This window comes from Dipodomys merriami, unplaced genomic scaffold (genome assembly GCF_024711535.1).
Source record: "Dipodomys merriami isolate MVZ:Mamm:240054 unplaced genomic scaffold, mDipMer1.0.p SCAF_22, whole genome shotgun sequence".
NCBI classification, from domain to species: domain Eukaryota; kingdom Metazoa; phylum Chordata; class Mammalia; order Rodentia; family Heteromyidae; genus Dipodomys; species Dipodomys merriami.
The window spans coordinates 11,813,525-11,837,981 of record NW_027203604.1 but is presented as its reverse complement, the minus strand read 5'-3'; the positions used below and the strand labels follow the sequence as shown (position 1 = coordinate 11,837,981).

General features: G+C 43.3%; 1 long non-coding RNA gene across 1 annotated transcript in view; it reads left to right on the top strand.

Moving 5' to 3' along the window:
- Positions 1–20,919, top strand: part of LOC138834584 (uncharacterized) — a 103,957-nt gene extending 83,038 nt beyond the window's left edge. Inside the window, exons 2-3 of the long non-coding RNA XR_011374210.1 lie at positions 1,523–1,600; positions 20,775–20,919. This is a non-coding gene — a long non-coding RNA (uncharacterized lncRNA). The remainder of the gene's footprint in view (positions 1–1,522; positions 1,601–20,774) is intronic.
- The last annotated feature ends 3,538 nt before the right edge of the window (positions 20,920–24,457 follow it).

The following is a 24,457-nucleotide window of genomic DNA, read 5'->3' as shown; positions in this document are numbered from 1 at the left end:
TGAGTAACGGAGCAATAGAGAGTCTAGGTACTTGCGCATAGCAAAGCAGCTCCAAGCATCCCCTACTTTCTGTTTCTCTTCTTTTGGGTGGAACACAACAGCATGGTAACCCCTGAAATAATGGTGGAAAGGTCTCTCTGACTTCCAAGTTGCTTACAGAGTTCAAGGGCTCCCGAAGGTGAAGGAAGGAGTTTGTACTACAGCACCAGGGAGTTTGGCAGATGTCAGCTAGGGAATAGGGATCCTGGATAGCTCACCTCACCAAAAGCCCCATTTGGAGTTGACCTAGTAGGATCCTGCCTGCTTCCTCTCCAGTCAGCGCTTGAAAAAGAATGTTTAATTTGTTGTTGTTCTCAGCTGAGAAACAGAAAAAAAAAGATGTACTTTTGGGAAGAAACATTAAGTAAAACAAACAATGAATTGGACTTCAAATGCATTTTTAAAAAAGACAAAACATGTAATTGCTTCATGAACTCCATGGCCTTTGAACCTGAAACTCAGAAGTGTTTTAGAAATCAGCTTCGTTGTTAGGTGATTCTGTTTACATGGCCTTCATGTGGGCTGATTTCTACAAAGTCCATCTAAACACATATCCCATTCTAGAAAGATATGTACTATAAAATATGAGTGAAATCAAGTAGTCAAAGAATGAGTTCCATGCATATGAAAGACTCTAATTAGACATATTGGTGACTCCAGTCAGGAGGCCTCTTAATCTCCAGCATTTGAGAGGACTAGATGACCAAATTGTTAGAGATGAGTTATATTGATGTAGATCTTTCTGAAAAAGTCTCTAGTGGGAAGCCTTACATAACACTCAGACAGCACAGGAAGTTTCTCTCAGCTTCTTTTGAGTTAGTGAAGCTGGTGTCTCCACTGAGAAATAGCCATGACTATCTGTTATGGTTCAGAATGTAAATATCCCTAAAATGCCCATGTGTTAAAGGATTGATCATTAGTCTATGGTACTATTGGGAAGTGATGGAACCTTCAGGAGGTAGAGCCTTGTGGGAGGAAGTTAGGTCATTGGTAATGCCATCTTAAAAGGGATATTGGGCCTCTGGCTCCTCCTCATCCTCTCTTGACATCCTGGCCACCAGGAGATAAGTAACTCTGCTTTGTCATGCATATCCCACCAAAACATTTTACATAACCACAGAGCCAGAGAAAGTGACCATGGACTGACATCAGGAGCTCAAACAAACCTTTCCTTCTAAGTTAGACTTCTTACCAGGTAATTTGAAGGGATGGTTAGGATTGGGAGAGATGAGAATGATGGGAGGGGTGACGTTGATCAAGATGCGTTGTACTCACAAACTGACATGTTGAACTAAAACCCCCTTCTATAAATGCTTAAGGACAATTTAAAAATTACAAAAAAGAAGTGAACTTCTTAGGTATTTGTCACAATGATGAAAATCTTATAAGTACCGAGCACTAACCGATTGCACCACTGGAGCTCCACAATGATGAAAATCTAACAATCTTTTTTTTTTTTTTTTTTTTTTAATTGTTGGCACAGAACTTTTCCAGAATATTCGGAAACTTTACAGGTTGGATATAAGGAACCAGAGTAATATTTGTCCTAGAGTAGATCCAGGTAAGCTTCTTATTTTTAAACATTTGAACTCCAATCAATAGAACTCACTTTTCCTAGCAACAAGAGAATCCTGGAAGTCAGCCTATAGAAGTGAGTGGTCCATTTCTTTGACTTAGAAATGTGAAAAGCAAAATATGAGAGGTTAGACAAATCCATTTTCTGAATCAGGGAGGAAAAACAAGAAACCAGTCATTTTGAGAGGTCAATGAAGTCATATCACTTTTGGTTTATTTGTTTGTTTTTGGGTCCGGTCATGGGGCCTGAACTCTGGGCCTGGGCGCTGTCCCTCAGCTCTTCAGCTCAAGGCTAGCACTCTACCCCTTGAGCCACAGTGCCACTTCCGGCTTTTTTCTTTTTGCTTATGTGGTACTGAGAAATCGAACTCAGGGCCTCGAGCATGCAAGGCAAGCGCTCTACCACTGAGCCACCTTCCCAACCCGTCATATCACTTTTGGAAAATTCAAGGGTAATTTAAAGAGAACTGGTTTATAGATTGTCAAGATGTATATTAAGGAGTGTCATATCAGTAAGAGGAATATATCAGTGATATAACTGGACTCATCTTTTAGAGACAGATTGATGTTTATGCTTTGCTACCTGGGACAATAGAAAAGAAAGTCTTTCCTACCTAAGAGGGCAGCAAGGCCTGTACCTGAGCTCTGAACTCCGTACATTAAGGAGTAATGAACATCTCATTGTACTTTGGAGCTGAATGGAAGGAGATGTTGCTGCATCCTGGGAAGGGACCGAGGCATTTGTTTGGAGAATTTGGGAGGCCAGCCAACTCCGATGTTGGAGGCAAATCTGACTCAGAGCAGAAAAGATCGAATATTTCTTTCATGCCAATAGGACAATGACCTCTTTGGATTTTTCCATCCCATGAATATACTAAGTAAATACACCCCCAAGGTTACGTTCCACTGTGCAGTTTGGTCAATGTCCGAAATTCCCCAGATGAAGGATTGGGGGAGAGAGTGAAGCCATGCTCAGGTATCCATGCTTCCCTGTGAGCAAGGCCTGATGTTTTCCTGTGGCCACACATTGGCAAAGGGATGATACTTAAAGTCATTCCCGCTTCTGGGAGTCTACAGGAAAGCAGTGTCTCCAGGGGAGGAAATTGCCTGTTCTTTTCTGCCTCCTTCTGTCATTCTGATGGGAAAGTATTTCTGTAATCTGAGGCGGCAGCAGCCACTCCCTTGGAGCAGGAAGTAAAAGTTGGTGCTTAAACTTTCAGCAGAGGGAAGTAGAAAATAGGAATTAGGACAGTATTTGGGTTTTCAGTCTGTTGGGATGAGGGAATCTGGTTCTCTCTTTCCTTCCAACATTTAAAGGGTTGCCTAAGTGCAAAGTAAAAAGATACGGCTGTTTCTGCACATGTCAGCAGTCTTTCAGAGCTGGGCCAGCCTTTCTCACACAGTACCAAATGTAGCCTACTCATTATATGTACAATTTACAAGACAGGAAATAATTTTCCTGTCTCCAGAGGATGTTGCTCTGTTTTCTACCTTTCCTTTCTTTTTTTTTTTCCTCCTGTTTTTCCTCTGTAACTTTTCACAGTCACATATGGCTGTGTTATTGTAGCAATCTTGACCTGGGTCCTTCCCATGAGGACACTGTGAACGTCAATGGGGGCATCCAGCAGCCCTGATCCACTCCCCTTTCTCTAGTACTTTGGCCCTGTGTGCATCATTCATCTTGAAATCAAGCCCTTTGGTTAAGTATACAGCTCCCCCTCCATACCTCCTTGAATGGGGGAGGGAGGATGAGCAGGAGTCCCCTCTGCTTTGATGATCCAGAAGTCTCTGTGATCTGTGAGTCTTGTCTCCTTCCCAAACTTCTTTGATCCTCAAAGCTACTTTCAGGCCCAACAGCTGAGGGGGCTAAAGGGCAGATACTGGAAGTCCTGAAACCTTTCCAGGATGACTTCAAGGCTGGATTTCTAAGGGGAGAGAGGCCACTCCTGCACTGTAGGCGCAATTGTAACCATCTGCACCTGATAACATCCCAGCCAAGGTAACGGGACTCCCAGTGTGTGGCGGGACCCATGCTACACCTTTGGCTATGGCACTGAGCCACTGGGGATTCCCCTCCATAAATTTAACCCCCAAAACAGTAGCAAGAAAGGCACTGCTAGCAGGAAGGGATTTCCTCCTCCACTTTTCCTTCCTCTTGCTCTTGAAGAGTCCTGAGACAGGTGATATTTACTAACACAACAAAGCAAAGTCAGTGAAATTCTTTTTTTTTTTTTTTTTTTTAATACTGAATGCTCCTTTATTTTCCATTCAGTAATTCTTAGACAGGATCCATTTTTTCACCTTACATCAACATGTTAGGCTATCTTTTTTTTATTGTGAAAATACCATACAGAGGGGTTACAATTACACTGGCAAGATAGTGAGTACATTTCTTATCAAGCATTGTTGCCTCCTCCTTTGTTTCCCCTTCCCATCCCTTCCCTTCTCCACCCCCCTACCCTCACCCCACCCCCCGCCACCCTGCCAAAGTTGTAAAGTTCATAACGTCTTGTACATCTCATTGTTGTAATGGGTCCACCTGTATCCCTATTTAAACAGTTTGTTTTTTCCCTTCCCCTCCACAAATTATATCAACATCAAATACAGTGAAAGCAGGGCTTATACCCTGGGGGAGGTACATACAAAGCAACAAAGAAATCTTCTTATAAATATGTTGGAAACAATCACAAGAAAGAAAAAAACATTTGAATCCTTATCTTGGGGTTCATTTCGCCTAACATCAACTTGTCTGACAGTTTCTGTTTGTCTCAGACATATACTAGTTATTGCAAATAAGGGAAAACATGGAACCTATATTTCTTTGGGCCTGGCTTACTTCACTTAATATAATTTTTTCCAAGTCTTTCCATTTCCTAACAAATGGGGCAATGTCATTCTTTCTGATGGAGGTATAGAATTCCACTGTGTATATATACCACATTTTCTTGATCCATTCATCTACTGAGGGGCATCTGGGTTGGTTCCATATCTTAGCTATGGTAAATAATGCTGCAACAAACGTAGTCATGCTGGTAGCTTTAGTGTGGTCTTGTTTGTAAACATTTGGTCTTGTTTGTAAATGCCAAAAGTGGGATTGCTGGATCATAGGGGAGCTCCATGTGGAGTCTTTTGAGGAACCTCCATACTACTTTCCAAAGTGATTGAACAAGTTTACACTCCCACCAACAATGCAGTAAGGTTCCTTTCTGTTCACATCTCCTCTAGCATCTGTTGTTATTAGAGTTCTTGATTATAGCCATTCTAACTGGGGTGAGGTGGTATCTCAATGTTTTGATTTGCATTTCTTTTATGGCTACGGAGGTTGAGCATTTCTTCATGTGTCTATTGGCCATCCTTCTTTCCTCTTCAAAGAAGTTTCTCTTTAAGTCTTTAGCCCACTTATTTATTGGGCAGTTGTTTCTTTGAGGATTTGTTGTAGGGGGATTTAATTTTTTGAGTTCCAAGTATATTTTAGATATGAGACCCTTGTCCGTTGTATGGATAGTGAAGATCTTTTCCCAATCTGTGGGCTTTCTATTGATCTTGCTAGCTATGTCCTTTGCCATGCAGAAGCTCTGCAATTTCATGCAATCCCATTTGTCCAACCTTTCTTTGATTTGTTGTGTTTCTGGGTCTCTATTAAGAAAATTTCTTTAGCTCCTAGCTAAAAACCTGTGCATTCATTTCAAAGATAGCCAAGAATCTAAAGCATCTACTTAAAACTGTCACTGGAAGAGGGGCTTCAGGTAGTAATGGGATGGTGGGATGAGCAGGAGTAGAGGTAGAAGAGGGCTGGGTGCCACTGGCTCATGTTTGTAATACTAGCTACTCATGAGGCTGAGATCTGAGGACTACAGTTCAAGGCCAGCCCAGGCAGGAAAATCTGTGAGATTAGCCACCAAAAAGCCAGAAGTGGAGGTGTGGTTAAAGTGGTAGAACAATAACAGCTCAAGCACAGTGCCCAGGCCCTGAATTTGAGCCCTAACATCAGCACCAAAAACAAACCAAAACAAAATTAGAAGACAGAGGAAATGAGGAGTGTTTCCCTTTGCCCACTGGGAAAATGTTCCGATGGATGATCTGAAGGGAAGGAATAAAACCATGTTCATCTCATCCCATTCACTGTATGCACATGGGGTTGGCTATCATAGAGTTAGATTCCTGGTAATAACCTCCTTGCTCAGCCTTTCCAAAGCATTTCAGAATAAGGAAGTGTGGTCTCTTTTCTGAAGATTGGCAGAGCCAACAAGACCATGTGTACAACACTATCAATAACAAGCTTGATCAAAGTAGTTGTCAATACTTGTATTTCACAATAAAGAATTCATCTATATCTTTTAAAACATAATTTTACTGTTCTTGTATGTAAGGGCTACCATTTCATAAGTCAGGTACTGTGAACAATGTCACCTCTTCCTTTGCTTTTCCTCAGTTTCCCCATCCTATCCCTGCCCACAAGTTACATCAGTCTCTATCTTGATAGCAATCTTTTTTTCCCTCTCCTTTTGTTTTGTACCAGGACTGGGATTTGAACTCACTTGGCATTTCACTCAAAGCAGTGCTCTATAGTTGAGCCACATGGCCACTTCTGTGTTTTTTACCGGTTAATTGGAGATAAGCACCACATGGACTTTTCTGCCTGGGCTGGCTTTGCACCTGGATCCTCAGATCTCGTTCTCCTGAGTAGTGAGACTTAGGGAAAAGCCTGGCTACTCCTCTCCTCAGCCTCTTCCTTTTTTTTGTGCCAGTCCTGGGGCTTGACTTCAGGGCCTCAGCTTTTGTGCTCTAGGCTGTTGCTCTACCACTTGACCCACGGCTCTGTTTCTAGCTTTTTGCTGGTTAATTGGAAATAAAAGTTTCATGGATTTTCTTGCCTGAGCTAACTTTAAACCTTCACCCGCAGATCTTAGCCTCCTGAGTAGTTAGGATTGCAGGCATGAGCCATTAACACCTGGCTTCTCCTCTCCTTTACAGTAACTATTTTTCAATATTCCTCTTATCATCCTGGCATGTCTAGCCTTTGCCTGCAGTTTAGGGTTCTATTTAGCAAGACCAAAGGCACTGGCTAGAGGGAGGGCCAGAGCCCCTCCCTTCCACTGGCTTCTTAAGGAACTTGCTCAGAGAAGTTCCTGCTAAATGAATGCCTTATTCTCCTGTAGCTTATGCTTCGTCTCCTTGAGAGGTTGCTAACAGACTAGAGAGCTGAGGCTCAGAAACAGTCAATAAGTGTTTGTATTGCATAGTTAAGAAAAAGCAGAGTCGGACTCAAAACTGATGGGAAGGGATGGGAAAGGGAAGCAAAGGAGGAGGCTACCATGCTTGATAAGAAATGTACTCATTATCTTGCCCATGTAATTTTAACCCCTCTGTACAGTATTTTCACAATAAAAAAAAACTATGTGTGGGTCCAATGACTTCTTTCATTCATTTTCCCATTGGCAATATGGGCTTTATTATTACCTGTGTGCAGAGTGGTTTTTGAACAAGAACCAGGAGTGGTCTTAGGTCTGTTTCAAAGTTATACTCATTGAAATGAGCAATTATTTGCCAGATATAAAATATAAGTCATGTCAAGTATGTATATGCAGGGAAGAATTTCAATGGTGTAAATCCTTTGAACAAGTAACATAGTGTATGGGGGGGGGCAAAATCAAGGGGAAGGGTGATGAATGAAAAGAGGAGGTGTGGGGAGATTGCAGTCATCATTGTCAATGCATATATGTGAATATGAAACTAGGTAAATTGAGGGGATGGGTAGGGTTGGGACCGATGAGGGAGAATGATGAAAGGGTTAACATTGATCAAGATGCACTGTACTCACGAGCTGACATGTTCAGTTAGATCCCCTTTCTACACCTTTGTATTATTAAAGATAACAAAGTTCTAACAACAAAATTTTAAACCCCCACAAGTGATAAGGGTATAAAATAATACAACACTACCGATAAACTTCTAACTGGGAAATTATCCGATTTTCAAATTCCCTGAGGCACAATTGAATGTTATCCTTAAGTACAATTGTTCATCTCAACCCAGACTTGAAGGATTGAAGCTCAAATGCAAACCACTAGTGCTGTGATCATGGTAATCTTCCCTCCCATTTTTAACACCTCAAAGTCAGTGTTAGAAGTGTGTTTGCGCACACTACATTGGTCTCGCTATACTTTGATATACCCAGGCTTAACCCATACCTGGCCACTGTACAGCTGAAGCACTCACACACTATTAGGGAAATTGTTAATATAATATCCAAACTAAGAACTGCAAGCTAGATCCCCACCTCCCAAGGCTTTGAGGTATCTCTTTTTTTCCTCCTCTTTTTTTGCCATTATCTTCAAATACTTATACCAAGGGGTTTTGATTCAGTCTGTCAATTTATGTGTACAATGCATCTTAATCAGTGTTAGCCCTTCCATCATTCTCCTATTCTGTTCCCATCTGCCCCATTCCCATTCAGGTTTCCTAGCTCCATTTTCAGGTATGTTTATGTACATTGAATATTATAACTATATTGAATATTATAACTATATTTGTCCACCATTGCTTTCTCCTTTCATCACCCCTTTTCCTTGAATTCTTATCCTCCTTCCAGTAAGACATATTGCAGTATACATTTTGTTAAATTTTTAATTGTTCAAAGGGTTACACCATGAAAATTCATCCCTATACATATCAGTTTGATAGTATATAAATGCATATATTCATATGTTTTAATTAATGTTTACATTTTAGGTCTAACTGCCAATATGAGAGAAAACGTATGTACTTTGTCACTCTAAGCCAGACTTACTTCACTAAACATGACTTTTTCCCCAGGTCCATTCTTTTCACTACAAAAGACAAGATATTGCTTTTCCTGATGGATGAATAATATATATGTATGTGATATGATATGTATGTATATGTATATATATCATATTTTCTCATTACCTTTGTCAGTAAAAGAACATCTGGGCTGTTTCTGTAACTTGACAAGTATGAATGTGCAGATGCCTTCATTTTATCCTGACTTACAATCTTTTACAGGAATATTCAAGAGTGGTATTACTAGGAAATAGGGTAGTACTGTTTTGGAATATAATCCCAAAACATTCTGTTTTAACTATGTTGACAAAGAAACCAAGGCCAAACCCTGGAAGTAACTTGTTCAAGTTCACAGAGAGTTTGGGGAGGCAGTTTGGTCTAAGTCCTTGTAAGGTTCATCTTGTCAAGTGACTGCAGTGCAGTGTGCATGTGTGTGTGTGTGTGTGTGTGTGTGTGTGTGTGTGTGTATGTGTGTAGGCCTGTATGTGTGTATATATAGATGTGCATGTATGTGCCTGTGTGTCTTGTTTGTACTTCTATGTATATATGTGTTCATGAATTCCTGTGTGTGTATGCGTTTCTTTGTGTACCTGTGTGTGTAAGTGCTTCTATGCATACATAACACTGGCTATCCCTGCCCTTAAAAATGGGGCTGGCCTCAGACCTCTGTGTCTTATTTTTGCAGAAGCAGCACAGAGCCAGGATTACAATGGAAGTGAAAATGTAGCCACTCCAGCTTCTCCAGTGGTCCAATGATTTCATAGACGATCAGGATAAACCATTTGTATCAGATCATACATCCCTGCTCCCTGCTCCCATCTCTTGCTGCCCTGCAGACCACCTTTGCTTTGAAATGACCAAATCCTAGAGTTGGGGAGGAAAACCCTGGGGATGGGAAGTATGATGGACCCCTCCTCAGGGGGTAAGAGGGTGTCATCTCAGGGCCCTGCCTCCTGGGAATGCCTCGCCCCAAGGGTCTTTGCTCCCAGGGGAGATGGGAGTTTTCCCTTTCTGGGGCTTTGGAGGCTCAAAGCTCCACCTCCCAGGAAAGTAAACCTGACATTTCCCCATTGGAATATTTCCTTTTCTTGTACATAGGCTTATTTCACTTAAAGCTTGGGAGTCAGGTGGGATAAAATTTGTAACAAACTCAAACAAATTTACTTCCTTTGCTCCAAAGGAGGGAAAAACCATCCAGTCTGGGAAGGTGTAATTGGGGGAATGGGTGAGATGTCTGGATGAGCAGTGTGATACTTGTGTTGACCACTCCTTGTAGAGCAGGATGCCCCGAGGCCCTGAGTGGAGAAGAGGCGGCTGAGCAGAGGTGGGCAGTTCCACACCAGCCTGGAGGGGCTCTGTGGCTGTTTGGCCCAGGCCCAGGCATGGATCTTTGGTGTTCAAGGCTAGCACTCTACCACCTGAACCAGAGTTCCACTTTCAGCTCATTTGGGGGGTACCTTATTTTAGATAAGAATCTGACATGCTTTCTTGTCAAGGTTGGCTTCAAAAGCTAATCCTCAGATCTTAGTCTCCCAAGCAGTTAGGATTACATGCATGAGACATTGGCTCACATCTGGCCGAGGTAGATGGGGCAGGTTGAAAAGTGTAGTACCCTTTCCTCTTCAAGCCAAACAGAGCAGCTGCTTGAGGGTCTGAGGAACCCTTGGGAGTAGCTGCAGAAGAGCCAATGTTGCCTTTATGTTAGAATCATGGTTCCTGGACCAGGGACATCAGCTCCCTCTGGGATGGGTCAGCCTTACCAAGCCATCAGGACTCCATTCGGAGATGCGACAATTTAAGCATGAGCAAGATTTGACTTTAGGGGTATATGGTGCGTGAAGCATTGTTCCCCACCCCACAAGCTGAGTTGGTGCCCTACAACCTAGGCAGCCCCAGCCAATGAGTTTCTAGCCCTATATCCCTCCTGGTCAGCACTCATGGGTCAGAGCTCTGCCTGGGTTCCCAGGGGCTCCACCAGACCTTCCAATTGCAAGATGTGTTGGGTTTTCTTTCTCCTGGGGCTTCTCAAACTGTTCACTAAAGAACTTACCTTAAGAAAAGCAAAACTGCAGAGTGGGAGAAACCAGCTGTGACTGGAAATCTTTGCTTCATTTCAAATGTTTCTTTCAAGCCAAGCTTATACCAGTAATCCTAGCTATTCAGGAAGTTGAGATCTGAGGATCACTGTTGGAAGCTAGCCCTAGCAGGAAACTCCTTCAGACTCTTATCTCCAGTTAATCATAGAAAAAGCAGGAAGTAGGGTAGTGACTCTAGTGATACCGTGCTAGCCTTGAGCAAAAGGGTCTCTGGGACAGCTACTAGGCCCAGAGGTCATTTGTTTGCAAAAACAAACATATGTTTTGTGCTTGTGGCTCAAGCTTATAATTCTAGCTGCTCAGAAGACTGAGACTGTAGCATCATGGTTTGAAGTCAGCCTGGGCAGAAAAGTCTGCAAGACTTTATTTCTAACAAATTATGGAATTAGCAAAATGTTCAACTGGAGGTGTGGTTCAAATGGTAGAGTGCCAGCATGAGCAAGAAAGCCAAGTAAGAATTCAAGGCCTGGAGTTCAGCTGGTATAACACACACACACACACACACACACACACACACACACACACACACACACACACACACCATGTTTCGTTCATTTTCAAAATGTGGACACCTCTTTGATATGCTAGTGCATCATAAGAGCTGTTTGCTGTAATGTAAAGATAATTTGTGATCTATTTGTCAAGCAGCACAATTGTTAAGATGTTGTTTGGTGGATTAGACCAGCCCAGCCCTCACAGTAGGTCTGGAGAGCAGCGTCTTCTGGGCCAAACTGACAGCAAGAGCATTCCTGCTTTGCCCTAAGACCCCCTTTTCTGCCTCAAAGAAATGCCAGGACGTATGTTACCACATGCCATTTACCAAGTGCCCACCAGGGACAGACTCCTCTGTACTCTTTCCTTAATTCAGTTCTCAGAACCACTTTGTAAGGCCTGTCAACTTCAAAAGAGACAGAGGTGGAATGTACAAGTAGATGGAAACACTAGTCTAAGGTCACAGCCAGTGACTGGTGGTAGAGGAGGGGAGATCTGTAGTCAGTGTGTGGTAGAGGAGGGGGGCTCTCTTAGTCATACTGTGATAGGCTGAGGTTTTTTTTTCATAGTGTGATAGGCCGGGATATGAGTCCAACACAGGACACTCACAGACAGACACTGGGTATGGGATCTATAACTTGTGCAGGACTCTCAGCTAAACTATGGTTGGCTAAGGGATGTGTGATTGACTGGAAATTCTGCAGTTCAGCCTAGCGTTCTCTCAGCCAGATTGTGATTGGCTGGGGAAACTTCATTCAGCCCAAAGCTCTCTCAGGGGAGGAGATCTCCTGCTGATTTGATCCGAGTCCCAAGTTCAGTTCTGGAAAGAGCATAAGTGTCACTGGAAGATTTGTCAGGAATCGGAATCCTTGGTTGCCCTGAGATGTAAATGCATGAGAAACTTAAGTGGGATCATGCACTATGTTAGACTAAACCTTGGAGGTACCTCAGATGCCAGCTCAAGTTGAAGACCTGACTTCTAAAACGCCAACATCTACTTTCAGTGGACATCAATGCAAAGGGATCTGAGGTAAAGAAGTGGTCATAGTTCCTCCCTGTTTCCTCTTCTGGGCAACTCATCAATGGATCAGAGCCCAAATTTCCAATCCACCCAGTGATCTTTGCTTAGTGGGGGGAGCCAGGCCCATTCTGGGCTAGCGGCCAGCGCTATCTTCCCTGCTATAAGCACCCAGGTTTGCATTTCAGAAAGTTCCCAGGAAGTCCAGTCAAAGAAACAATGTAAAATCTACAAGTAGACTTGAATACCGTAAAGTGGATATGGCATTCTTACAGGAAAAAACCAAACGTATTCATAAATTAATGGCAAAGAGATTTTCAAACTTTAAAACCAAAGGAAGTCAAATTGGCAGTATTAACCCATTGTGAATGAAGAGTTGCTGGTAGTCCTGAGTGGCCCTGGCACTGTAGCTGTCCTGAGCTGAGGGGCTGGACTGCAGTGGCTCCTCTTTCAACATGACATTGAACCCTGGAGCAGATGTTTCCATGGGTGGCCAAGAGAGTCCTTTGACATGGCATTGACAGGACACTGACCTCTCATCTCTGTCTCCCTGCAAGTCTTTTTCTTGTGACTATGAATCACACTCTCAGGTTATTGAACTGAGTGTTCACCAAATGCAAATGCACACATGAGCATGCCCAGGATTACACTTTTACCACATGACTCAGAATGGAAATTTTTAACAAAAATTTTTTTTAATTAAAAATTTTTATTTTTATTTTATTTTTTATTTTTTGGGTCCGGTCGTGGGGCCTGAACTCTGGGCCTGGGTGCTGTCCCTCAGCTCTTCAGCTCACGGCTAGTGCTCTACCACTTGAGCCACAGCTCCACTTCCCGCTTTTTTTCCTGCTTATGTGGTGCTGAGGAATTGAACCCAGGGCCTCAAGCATGCAAGGCGAGCGCTCTACCACTGAGCCACTTTCCCAGCCCATAATTTTAAAAATTTAATAAAAAGCCTATGGAAAAATACATACAACATAAATGTTACTATTTTTTTTTTTTTTTTTTTTTTGTCTGTCGTGGGGCTTGAACTCTGGGCCTGGGCGCTGTCCCTCAGCTCTTCAGCTCAAAGCGAGCACTCTACCACATGAGCTACAGCGCCACTTCCGGTTTTCTGGTGGTTTATTGGAGATAGGAGTCTCACGGTCTCTCCTGCCCGGGCTGGCTTTGAACCGCCATCCTCAGATCTCAGCCTCCTGAGTAGCTAGGATTACAGGCATGAGCCACCAGCGCCCGGCAAATGTTACTATTTTAACCAGCTTCAAATGTGTGTTTCAGTGCATTTAGCATTTTTTCTATGGTGTGTAATCTCTCCAATACCCATCCTCAGAACTTCCTTCTTTATTTGTTGTACAAGGGATTGAACCTAGAGCCTTATGCATGTGCTTATACTCTCTCTCTCTCTCTCTCTCTCTCTCTCTCTCTTTCTCTCTCTCTGTATATATATACATCTTCATCTCTTTCAATCCTACTTACTGCTCAAATTACCTGGTCCCATTTTCACATATGTACATCGACTATTACAACTGTATTTGTCCACCCTTTCTCTCTTCTTTAGTCTATCCCTCCTCCCACTGACAACAATCTCCCCCCAATGCATGTTCAATCTTCCTGTTATTCATTCAGAATATGTTTTTAATAATTGGAAACACTATATTAGGAAAGCAAATTCAGTCCTGTAAAATACTAGTGGTTTTTGTGAGAATCTCTCTTCAAATCATGAGAATGATGGTGTTGACATGAAGAAAGCTATGTGTCTTGGCTCCATTGCCACAGTAGCAGATCTGATCTGTGACTTGGGTGTAGGTAGGTACTGTGGGACTCGACTGTAGAAAGCAGTGTGAGTGAAGAAGGGGAGGCCATGTGTCCTGGCTATGATGTCTGTCTCTCAGTTCTGACTTTGCCCTACTCAGATGTGACCTTGAACAGGTCAAGGACAGTGTAGTGTGGCCACCTCCTTTCTGTAGGTGATGTCTTCAGAGAATCCTTCAACCAAAATGAAGCAAATAGTCTGCTGACTACTGTCACCTGCTCCTGTGGTTCTGAATGCCACTGGGACAAAACACTTCCTGAAAAGTTGGGTGCTCCTAACAAGCTCTCAAACTGGCAACCTATGGTACTTACACCTTTATAAATATGGTTCAGTTATATACCTCTCCATAGAGACACCTCCTAAGAGTCTTTCAGTACATCCTGAAGTAATGTATGGTGTGGAAATTTATATATACTCTACAATAGTCACACTAAAACACATCTATAATAAAGTTTAATTGATACAGGTACAGATGAGATTAACAGCAACAATAAAAGATTTTTTTTACAGCCTTATGCCTAATAAAAATAATGTGAATGTGGTTTTTCTCTTGAAAGAGTTAAGACCAGGAGTGCTTTGAATCAAAACTGCTATAGGTAACTAAGTCATGGAGTAGGAACTTTGGGCCAGGAGCCTGTTGTGTTTGACATGGACATTAATTTGGGAACTCCTAGCCGGATGGCTGGCCTGACCAAGCCATGGTTTCTAGGGCGTGTTTGTAATAGCGTAGGATCCTTTCTGTTCACTTCAGATGTGGTATATGACACTCACACAATGCCATATATGTGTATAAACAGCAGTTTTGAAGTAATAATCCAGAGGGTGATGGAGACTAAGAGACAAACTAGAGCTCCTATGGTTCTGATCTTAGGGGACAAGGGCAATGAAACAGAAGTAGAAGGTTCTTGTGTATGAGTGTCAATTCTTTTTCATTTCCTGACTTTTGCTTTCATTGAGTGTATGTGCTGCTGGTATTTTTTTTTTTTTTTTTAACTCAAGAGTGGTATTCCACACTTGAGCCACATCTCTATTTCTGGCTTTTTGCTGGTTAACTGGAGATAAGACTCTCTTGGGTCTTTTTATTTTATTTTATTTTATTTTTTACCCAGGCTGGCTTAGAACCTTGATCCTCAGATCTCAGCTTCCTAAGTAGTTATAGGTATCATCCACTGATGCCCAGCCTTTTCTGAGTACTTCTGGTGTTTTTATTTTTTATTTTTTATTTATTTATTTTTATTGTGGAAGACAAAGTGACAAACATATTCTGTTCATGTCTTGACCCAGGTTATCACCTGTGAAATGTGCTGATGGCCATGTCTTCCTCCAAGGCCTGAGTAGCTGTGGCCATGATATCCAGCCATATGGAGGCTGCACTTGGGGCTGGGAGAAAGCCAAGGCCTAGTTGATGCAGTTGCTTCTGTTATAACCAAGCCCAGGTACTTCATTTGGGTATCTACAGTGGGGACTTGGGTCTGATATGAAGGAGAGTAAGCAGTGATGTCTTTCACTGTTACCCTCTGCCATGGTTTAGATGTGGCTTGAACATCCCTCATATCTTCCTGTGCTGAAGTTTAGTTTCCATAGTGAGGTATTAAGAGGGAAGAAACAACCCAATGTAGTCTTTAGAGTGGGGCTTTTGGGAGGTACTGGATCATCACAGTAGAGCCTATGATGGAATCCCGGTGATTGTGATTGATAAGAGTACACACACACACACACACACACACACACACACATATGAAGCCCTGTGCTATCTTAGACCTCTGCCACCAGATGTGGGCCTAGAACTTCCGGTATTATTGCGCTAAATCAACCTCTTTTCTCTATAAATTAAACTGCCTCCAATATTTTGTAACAGCGATAAAAACAAAAACAGACTAATATACCTCTTCAGAAACACAAATTTCAGAGATAGTATTTCTTTTTTTTTTAATTATATTTTATTGTAAAGATGTTGTACAGAGGAGTTACAGTTACATGAGTAAGGCAATGAGTATATTACTTGCCGATCATCCCTTTCCCTTGTTATTGTCCCATCATCCCTTCCCTCCCCCACATCCCCACTCCTCCCCAAAGTTGTAAAGTTCATTTCCAACATATTGTCCTGTGGGTATCGTTGTTGCAATGGGTCATCCTGTGTCCTTGTTTCCCTGTTTTGTTATTTCCCTTCCTTTCCCCAGATTAGACAAATGTATGTACAGATGCAGGGTATCAGAGGTGGTATTTCTTGTTTGAGCTAACTTGTGTGTGTGTGTGTGTGTGTGTGTGTGTGTGTGTGTGTGTGTGTGTGTGTGTGTGTGTGTGTGTGTGTGTTTAATTGGAAATTAGTCTCACAAACTTTCCTGCTGGGGGTAGCTTCAAATCTCAATCATCAGATCTCAGCCTCTTGAATAGCTAGGATTATAGTCATGAGCCACCTGTGCTTAGCTTTGGTCAAACTTTCATTATTTGTTTCCATAAGAATAAATTTGTTCTTTCAACAGGTATCATTGAGCTTCAGCATTGAGTAAAAGCATTGTTCTTAGTCATGGTACCAGGAATGACTTATTTATATAGAGAGCAAATTTTAATGAAAACACAACGGTGTCCTCTCTTCACATTTAAACTTTCTCCAGGCAGGCAGGGGCAGTCAACCTGCTGGGTGGAGGAAATAGCTTACTCCTTGACCTGTCTATACCCTTTCAGGTTATAATCTGCTCTTAGTACCTTTGTCCAGAAGAACAATCCATTTACTCTTGAGCTGGAGAGACCATTTTACCTTCCTCTACCACTCATTTTCCTTAGTTGGCTTCCTTTTCACTCTTCCTAGCCCTTAAGTTTTCTAGAGAATTGTAGGAAGGTGGAAGGAGGAAATGGGCAGGAAACCAAAGTCTGCTTTGATGTTGCTCTACTACATGATCTTGGGTCCCCTTCCTGGTCTTTCTGTAGTTGTTTTGGGCTGATGAACCTTAATTCTGGTTAGTTGATGGCTCCTGCTATAGCCCTGACTGCTGAGTGACTAGACAGACTTCAGGTACTTACCTTGCAAATTTCCCTTGGCAATCATCATCAGACCCAGGCTGCCTTGTCCCCAGACTGTCCAGATCAAGTACCATGATTTTAGTGGATGAATGGAAACCTGTCCCTCTCTGCCTGGGTTTGGTAGTATCAACCTTGCCCACCCAGCTAGGCTAAAGCTTTCCTGACCAAATCTTACAACTACTCAGACCAACGATGGCAATGGTCTGACTTTTTTTGCTGTCTCCTGTGACTGTTTTATACAGGTGACAGGTCACACCTGTGACTCATGATCAAGGGGTTTCTTACCTGCTACATCTGGGTGTTTTGGTTAGTTGTTTTGTTTATATGGTGTTTTTTGGCAGTACCTTTGCTTGCTTGATTGGATGCTGTTCTGACATTTGACTCGTGCTTCTAGTCCAATGTTTTGCTAGTTGATTGGCCATGGGGTCTCTTTGACTTTGAACTGTGATGCTTTGAATCTCAGCCTCCTGAGTAGCTGGGATTACAGGCATGACTCACCAGTACCTGGGACACATGATTGTTTTCATATGCAATGTGATCACAGGTCAGGGTCTAAGAAGTGAAGACACAGAGGAAAGACTGTCTTTCAGCAGGGCATGGACTGCGGGCTTGAGTTGTCCTTGGTGATAAATACACAGCCACATGCAGAGAGCAAAAGAGAGTCACCAGAGTGCTGGGAATCATCAGAGATGCCTCTGCACCCATTTCAGGGGCTGCTGGGGTCACTGTGATTGGGAGACTGTGTGATGGCTCCCGCAGGGTTTGAGGGCTGCCCAGAGCCTGCCCAGAGCTTGGCTTCTGAGCCAATTCTGAGCCATATATTTCCTGTAAACATCAGTTTCCTGCCCTTTATAAAAAAGCTTCCATGGGGCTGGGAAGGTGGCTCAGTGGTAGAGTGCTTGCCTTGCATGCTAAGGCCCTGGGTTCAATTCCCCAGCACCACATAAACAGAAAAAAGCTGGAAGTGGTCCTGTGGCTCAAGTGGTAAAGCACTAGCTTTGAGCTTAAGAGTTGAGAGACAGCACCCAGGCCCAGATTTCAGGCCCCACAACCGACAAAAATAAATAAATAAATAAAAATTGAAAAAGCTTCCAGAATATTCTGCTGTCCTTAGAGTAAAAAGTTCACATATAATTATACAGTGCTTGGCTTTTTTTTTTTAAATCAGGAAACTGGGGAACTGCTTTCTCATGTGGGATCTGACTTCCATGATTTTAATAAAGTGAAGTGTTTCAGAAAACACACAAAACTTTTCCTTTTTTTCTTTGTTCTCCTCCCTCTCCCTCTTTGCCATTTTAGTTTTTATTTAATGAGAGGTTTTGTTTTGAAATGGCTTTGCAGTGATTGGGAGCACCGGGGCACAGTGCATCTCCTGCCAGGACAGATGGGTTTGAACCTCAGGAACAACAGTAACCAATGTGGCAGAGTTCTTGCCTTTGATGTGGGTAGATTGCTAGGCAGCATATCCAGAGAGCTGCAGGCTTGAGTGAAATGTGATAATATGGAAGCCTGATACCTTCAGGCCAAAGCTCTATAAAGATAAAAATCAGATTATTAATGACAGCTCCCATTTAAAAAAAATTCTTTCTTTCTTGAAAGTCTTCATATGAGTTTGCTCAACAGCTGGGGGCAGAGTCCCTGTCTGCCAGCATGGGGGTAGAGGGGAGGGCTCCTTTCCTAAACTGTCTGTCCTCACCTGGTGAGAAAGCAGCATAGCATCTCCAGGGCCCCCCATTCCTCCCATGACTCCCTATCATCTTTGTTTTTTTTCTTGGTTGTTGGCCAAGGAGCCAGGATGCCAAGGTCCCAGATGGTCTCCACCTGGCCCTGGAGGTTGCAGAGGGAAGATGTCTGTCTCTCATTTGTGAGGGAAGCAGGCTGAGAATGCTGAGATCCTCCCTTGATCTCTGAGTGGGTGGTTGGGGGGGAAAGCTGCTACTGCCCCCAGTGGACTCCAGCATGGCTTAGAAGTGGGGACTGAGATTTGAGGGGTTGAGGGGTTACCAGATTTACTCCCCGCCCTCCTCCCCGCCGCCCCCCGCAACGTTCGCAGTTCTGGGATTCAATTCAGAGTCTTGTACATGATAGGCAAGTGTTCACCATTGAGCTCTACTTCTGGCCCAAGACACACTCTTTTTGTGTAGTTATAGTGAGGTTTGAACTCAAGGCCTTGTGCTTGCTCAGATGACATTCTATCACTCCAGTCATGCCTCTGGCCCTGCTGTTTTCTGGTTATTTTGGAGATAGACTCTGGCAAGCTTTTCTGCGCCAGGCTAGTTTCAAACTGCACTTCTCCAAATCTCAGTGGCATGAGCCACTGGTAGCTCCAGGTCGCATTCTTGGAGGGGTTCATGTTCTCTTTAAATAAAATGGCTTAGCTGGATAATACAGTCCCTGGAATAATTTTCTCAGGGCTTGATTCTAGCTGGCCATGTGACCTGGGACAAGGCCCTCTGTATTTAGACTTTAGCTTTAATAGAGAGGGCTGACTTATTTGACAGCTATCATGCTCTGCTCCTAGTGGCAGTCACTTACACTTTAGCATAAAGAAGTTCTCCATCTCCGTCTCACGGAGTGACTCAGTACAAACCTCAAAGAGGAAAGAAAGTCAGGTCTAAATTATAAACACATATGAAAACATATACAGGGTCATATGTAACTTGAGGGTATTATAAATGGAGTTGGAAAAGATGGGGGAGAATTATGGAAGGGATTTATTGATCAAGATGCATTGTACTCATAAATTGATAGGTTAGATTAAAACTCTTTTATGCAACCACTTAAAGATAATAAGAAAAAGAAGAAAAAGAAGAAGAAGCCGGGTATTGCTGGCTCACATTTGTAATCTTAGCTACGCAGAAGGCTGAGATCTGAGGATTGCATTTTGAGGCCTTCCCTGGCAGGAAAGTCCATGAGACTCTTCAACTAATCATCAGAAACTAGAAGTGGAGCTATTGCCCAAAGTGATAGAGTGCTAGCTTTGAGCAAAAAAAGCTCAGGGACAGTGCCAAGGCCTTGAGTTCAAGCCCAATGACAATGAGTACCACCACTATCAGCAATGAAGAAGATTAAAGAAAGGACCAAAGGACCAAATTTCTAAGTGCTTCTATCTGGTAACCTTGGTCATGTGTAGGTGGGATGCTGAGGACTTGGCTGAAATTAGGAACAGGAGTGGCCGGTATGGGGGAGCTGGGAGACATAGGTGCTATCAAGATCATTACTACCTTTTCAAGGGCTCTTCAGATCCTTCCTAGAGCCTGTGGGACATGCCAAGCCTGCTTCCATTTGTTTTCTATAAGTAAACAGGAGTTCAATGCCAAAGGCAGAGATAACTTGCACCAGAATTTGACTCCCAGCTCCTTGGACTAAGGAGCTAAGTTTTATTTCGGAGGGGGGGGTGTTAAGTATGACATTTGGACTGCTCCAAATGCAAAGCCCACTCTCAGTATAGACCCTTCCCACCCTTAGCCACATGGTCAAACAAGGAGCTGAGAAACTCTTCTGCAATTCATTCACCTGGATGAAGGTCGCAGGCTCTGGGTCTCTGCCTCAGTTGAGAGAATCAGGGCCCCAGTTCTTCTGGAAGTCTCTGGAGGCCTGGAGCTATTGTGGTAAGCACCGTGGCTGCTCTCTAGCTGTGAGGAGATGATGTATACACACTCAGTAAAGTACCCAACACAGGTGTGGATCCTTAATAAAATGCTTGGGTTGAGCTGCAGGTGGACTTCTGTCTGCTCTGTGCAGTGTGGTATTCTCTGGGAACTTGGGAAGGTGAGTGGAAAATGAAGGCACTTGCCAGGCTATGGTGACACAGTTAAAGAAAAAAAATGTGCCAGGGAATTGGAAGCCAGGCAAGAGTGGTTGTTTGTTTCCTCTAAGTATGAATTGGACTGAATGCTTGTTCTCCTTTTTGCAGATTGAGTTGCTAAGATGTCCTTGTGCAGATGGGAAGAGCAGATCCTACTGGTCCAGTGGGTATGAATGAAGATCTGGACAGAGAGGCTTCTCAGAGACACCCAAGGAATCTCAGCAACAATTCCTGGTAGTCTAAGTTATAAGGAAATAAATAACGATCAATTTCTGCAGCTGTGTTTCTCCATCCCATCCAATCCATGACATTTCTCCAGAATTATAGCCCAGAGGCCTTTGGTCAGGCTGTGGATCCAAGTTCTTGAGAAGTCCAATTGTTTTCCAAAGTCTTAGATAAGTCCTTAGTCTACCAATCAGCCCCTACGAAGAACATTTTGCCTATTTGTGGTCCATAGTGAGATCTTATGTTTCCACTTAGGCAAACAAGCTGCCTAAATTTTACCTAAAGTTTGAATACAACTGTGGGACTCAAGACTTTGTGGCTGCTTTTATTATGACTTGGGATGGAAGTCTTTCACTTACCCAAGGTTCAAAGGTATGTTAGAATGGATACAGAGCTCTGTTAACAACAATAGCAATAAAAATTACACATAAGCACACACATGCACACACACATGTATACTCACATAGCCTTTTCTACACTATGGAGATCATTGTATGGATCATACAAGATCATACAAGATCATTGTATGGATCATACAAGATCATACAAGATCATTGTATGGATAATACAAGATCATACAAGATCATTGTATGGATCATACAAGATCCATGCTATCCTCCTGATCAATATTTCTTGGAGGAGCGGGAAGTCACAGTCTTCAATATGCAGAGCATGCATCTGCTGGACTGGACAGGAGGTGGGGTGACTCTTGGTCTTTAGTTGTTTATCTTAAAGCTGTAGCTAAAGCTCTTCATGGGTCAAAGAGGACAGAAAAATGATAGCCACATCACAGTGTTATCCTGACCAGTGACTTTGAGGAAGCTGGTCATGCCGTAGTGGATAGTGAGTAGGAATACCATCCTGAGCCACCTTGCTTACATTTGGTGTTGGGGCTCATCCTCCATAACATTGCCAATTGCTAGCATCTGATCCCAACTGGAATCCCATTCATGGCCATCCCATCTTCCTGTCTGATCTGAGTCTGGCACACATCCCATGTCATCTCAGCCTTATCTGACCTTAGCTCCATCTCTCCCCAGGGCTGTTCCACCCTCTATCAGTTTCTTTCCATGGGGTTACATTTTTTCTTCCTTCCTTCCTTCCTTCCTTCCTTCCTTCCTTCCTTCCTTTCTTTCTTTCTTTCTTTCTTTCTTTCTTTCTTTCTTTCTTTCTTTCTTTCTTTCTTTCTTTCTTTCTTTTGAAATTATAATTGAGAATTATGCCTGTAACCCTAGATACTCACAAGGTTCAGATCTAAGGGTTGAGATTCAAAGCCAGCCCAAGTATATGAGACTCCTATCTCTAGTTAACCACCAAATAGCCAGAAGTGGAGCTGTGGCTCAAATGGTAGAGCACCATCCTTGAGCAAAAAAATAAGTTCTAGCACCCAAGCTCTGAGTCCAAGCCCTAATACCAGCACAAAAAGGGGAGGGGATTCAAAAGTATTGATTTAATTGGGTTATTTTGAATTCAGTTGTAGTCTAAAAATGTATCTAGGAATACAAACAATAATGTTTCTCCGCTGTGAATCTACTCACCAGTTTCAGGGACCTAAAGAATGTCCTCAGGTTGCTTCAAGGCACCAGGTTTTCTCACATACCTACAGACATAGGAAAGAAACTGTGATTCTCCCAATTCCCTCTTCCCTTCGCTGCGTGAGCCTGGTGGGTTGGTTGCATGGCAAATGTTGGACTTTACTAGTTGTCATACCTGTGCTTCCAAAAGTGACAGATTGGGTACAGAGTTCCGTACTCCACGACTACCCTAATTTTGGTTTAAAACCTGATATTGACACTTACTACCATTTGAAATCAACTGTAGAACATATGACCAAAGATAGGCTTGGTACAAAAATAACTTCCCATTAATTTCAAAGTAGTAACATTTGTTCTGTCAGCCATGTTCGTAGCCAAATATGGAAAGAGAGATTCCTCTTTGCCAAGGTTGTTCTGGGCTTCTGAATAAGGCAGTTAGTTCCCTGAGACAATACGTGGTCGGATTGTCACAACATGCTTCTGTTGGGCTGTGTGACACATTAAATTTGTGTGGGCTTTTCGCCTCCACAGTCACCAAAGCACTGGCTGTGTGTGGCCTGAGATGGGCACCCAGTCAGCATGGGTTTCCCAGAGGAACAGGAGCTGTGAATCCACAGACAGGGACCGGAAGCTGTGGTAGGAGGAAATGACAGAACAGACCTAGAAGCTGGGGATATGCCAGGCTTACGCCTATAATCCTAGCTACTCAGGAGGTTGGAATCCAGAGGATTTCAGTTTGAAGCCAGACTGCACAGAGAAGTCCTCAAAAGTCTATTTCCAATCAAGCAGCAAAAAGCAGGGCTGAAAGCATGGCTCAGGAGGCAGAGCACTAGTTGAACAAGCCATCCATCCATCCATCCAAGTGAGTAGAAGGCCCTGAGTTCAATTCCCAGCATCTGCATGTGCATGTGTGCACGCACGTGTGCATGCACGCACCCCCCCCATACACCCATAACTTCCAGTCAGCTGCCTTTCTCCCTCTCTGAGGACTGCCTCAGTAGGCAGCTAGAGTCCTGAGAGCTCACACAATTCAGGTGGAGTCCGTGTTGGGGCTCCCTCTGCAAAGCCTGGGTGGTCACTTCATGTTTCTTTCTATGGGGTGCAGCCGGGGTTCCTTCAAAAGCTCATTAGTGACGTCTTCTCCCTTTGAACGGCACAGCCTGTTTCATGTGCCGCTTTCAATTTGTCCATCATGCTGCTCCAAAGAGCTAGTGTCTGCAAAGAGGTTGGGGGGGGGCTTGTGAAACCAGAGGAGGCTCCTCAACTGACTACAGGTCTGGGGTAGCAGCTCTCCCAGCCGTGGAGAGGGAGCAGGGCAGGAGCAGACGACAGGATGCTCTTTTTAATCCTCACTTGGCTCTGTGGCTGCATGTGTGTGGCATTTATTCTGTTCAAGGAGGAATAGGAAGGTCAATTTTGGTTCTTTGAAGTTGTATTTTAAAAAATGGAGGAAATCAAATACAGACTTCTCAAGTCTTCACAACCCTTTGGAATTGTGCTGCTTTTTTTCTTTCTTTAAGCTTTGGAAAAGATCATTGAAGAAGAACTAGGACATTTCCTTTCTCCCATTCCTCCTGTTTGTCTCTGGGTCCCCAAATCTGCACCGCGCCACCCCCCTCCCCAGCCCCTTGGCGCTGGGGTTTGAACTCAAGGCTTTGCACTTTCCTTTGCCTTTGTCATTCAAGGCGGGCACTCTATCACTTGAGCCACACCACCTCTTCCTCCTGCTTTTTTTGTGCTTGAGATAAAGCATCTCCCGGACTTACCTGCTTTGGCTGGATTCAACAGCAATCTTCAGATCACAGCCTCCTGAGTAACTAAGATTACAGGTGTGCTCCACGAGTGCCCAGTATGTCTGCCCCTCTTTATGTCTGCAGCTAAGGCTGAGTTGTACTGAGACTGCACGAGGAATAGAAACCGGGCTCTGGTTCTAGCTCCCCTTTTCCTCTCCTGGGGCTCTGGTGAAGCCTGGGTACATGCACCAGCAGGTTGCTTGTGTCTGTTTATATTGGCATCCTAAACACAGAAACC